Source organism: Penaeus monodon, chromosome 11, assembly GCF_015228065.2.
Source record: "Penaeus monodon isolate SGIC_2016 chromosome 11, NSTDA_Pmon_1, whole genome shotgun sequence".
In the NCBI taxonomy this organism is placed as follows: Eukaryota; Metazoa; Arthropoda; class Malacostraca; order Decapoda; family Penaeidae; genus Penaeus; species Penaeus monodon.
In genome coordinates, this window is record NC_051396.1 from 11762987 (window position 1) to 11765486 (window position 2500).

The following is a 2500-nucleotide window of genomic DNA, read 5'->3' on the forward strand; positions in this document are numbered from 1 at the left end:
GTTTGTGTGTGTGTACGTATGTATGTTTGTAGGCAGTTATTGTCTTTCCTTTTATTTCTTTGTATGTTTGCTTGTTTTCACACCCGTTCTTTTCTTTGATCACTTGTTTGACTTTTTGCTTGTTTTTGCTGAGTCATGTTGCCTATCAATTCATTAGTAACTACATATATAAATATCCCTCCAAAGCCACCCGGAACCGCATACAAGCGTAAAAAAACGCTATATTAATTATTCTTATATTCATTCTGTCATTTCCCGGTGACTGCAGAACACATTGCAAATATTGTCCCCTGACTCCCTTGGCAAATATAAACAAGCAAAGTCAAGCATACAAACTAATGAATAATGTACATAATTTTCTGCTTGCTTGGCATACCAGAGAAGCCCTATTATAATGCTGGTTTGGTTAGGGTCCTGTTTGCAAGCTTGGCCAACGTGATCTTGCATTATATTGCAATAATGTTATGAAGGTCTGTGCTATAATGGTATCTGCGGTAAAGTAACATGAGCAGAAAAAATGCAGACCGAGAGAATGATAGATAGAAGATATGATAAAGATAAAAAGAACAATTGAAAACAGACGAACAAAGATTTAAAAAAGGCCTCTAATTTTCTGCGATATGAACTTCCCTTATACTTTCACTGTAAATTCTCTATCTCCTTTGAACTGTTACAACAACGGTAATACCAGCAACAATATTAGTAACTAAAATAATGACACTGATAGTAATACAGATAATGATAAAATTGATGATAACAATGATAATGATGGTGATTATGATAACATTAATGATAGTGATTGATAATGTTAACATTTACAACAGTAAAAGTAATGATAAAGATGGTAGTGATAAAGACAATAATAATGACGATAATGATAGTGACAATAATAATAATAACTATAATAATAAATATACTATGAAAAAGATAATGATAATTATGATAATGATAATAACAACAGTGAAAATAATAATGATAATAGTAATGATGATGATAATATCAATAACATTAATGATAATAATAATGATAATAATAATAATAATAATAATAATATTAAGAATGATAACAGTAATGATAATGATAATGATGATAGTAGTAGTAGCAGCAGTAGTAATAACAATAAAACTGATAATAATAATAATCATAATAATGATAATAATAACAATAATGGTAATAATAATAACTACAACAATAATAACAACATTAATAACAATAATAACGATAAAAATATGATAACAACAACAATAATAACAATAACAATATGATTACAACAACAATAATAACAATAAAGATAACACTGATAATAATGATAATGATAATAATGTTAATAAGAATAAAAAAGTAGTGATAATAATATTCATAATGGTAATCATAATGGTGATATTAATGATAACGATAACGAAAACAACAATGATAACAATAATAATAATGGTAATAATATTAGTAATAATACTAATAATAAAAATAATAATAATAATGATAAAAAAAAAAAATAATAATAAACAAAAAAACAGTAACGACAATAATAATAACAATGATTCCAATAATAATAATAATAATATGATAATAATAACAACAACAACAATAATAATAATAATAATAATAATAATAATAGGAAAAAGAAGTAGAAGAAGAAGAAGATGAAGAAGAACGAAGAAAGAAAAAGAAGAAAAAGCAAACAAAGAAGAAGAAAACGAATAAGAAACCGAAAAAAGACCAGAAAAATACAAAGAACGACAAGAAGAAGAAGAAAAAAGAAACATAACAAAAACCGAAGGAGAGAGAGAGAGAGAGAAGAGAGAGAGAGAGGAGAGGAGAGAGCGAGAGAGAAGAGAGAGAGAGAGAGGAGAGAGAGAGAGAGAGAGAGGAGAGAGAGAGAGAGAGAGAGAGAGAGAGAGAGAGGGAGAGAGAGAGAGAGTCAGGAGAGAGAGAGAGGAGAGAGAGAGAGAGAGAGAGACAGAGGAGAGAGAGAGAGAGAGAGAGAGAGAAGAGAGAGAGAGAGAGAGAGAGAGAGAGAGAGAGGGAGGAGAGAGAGAGAGAGAGAGAGAGAGAGAGAGAGAGAGAGAGAGAGAGAGAGAGAGAGAGAGAGAGAGAGAGAGAGAGAGAGAGAGAGAGAGAGAGACTCACACATCGCTTCACTTCATCAGCATTCAAGCCAAGTGTTGGTTGTTGAAGCCTAATGAATGACATGAACGATGCATGTTTTTCTTTTGTTTACAGTGAAGAGCTATTTGTCACCGAATCGTGTCTTTAAGTGTGTTGCTCGCGTGTAGATGGGGTTAAAGGGTGGGGGGTGAGGGGAGGGGTGAAGGGGTGGGGGTGAGGGGAGGGGTGAAGGGGTGGGGTGAGGGGAGGGGTGAAGGGGTGGGGGTGATTTTGGGGGGAGTGAGGGGAGTGATTTTGGAGGGTGGGGGTGAAGGGTGGGGTTGATTTTAGGGGGGTGAGCCATGGTGGTGATTTTGGGGGTGAGGGGGGTGATTTTGGGGGTGAGGGGGGTGAT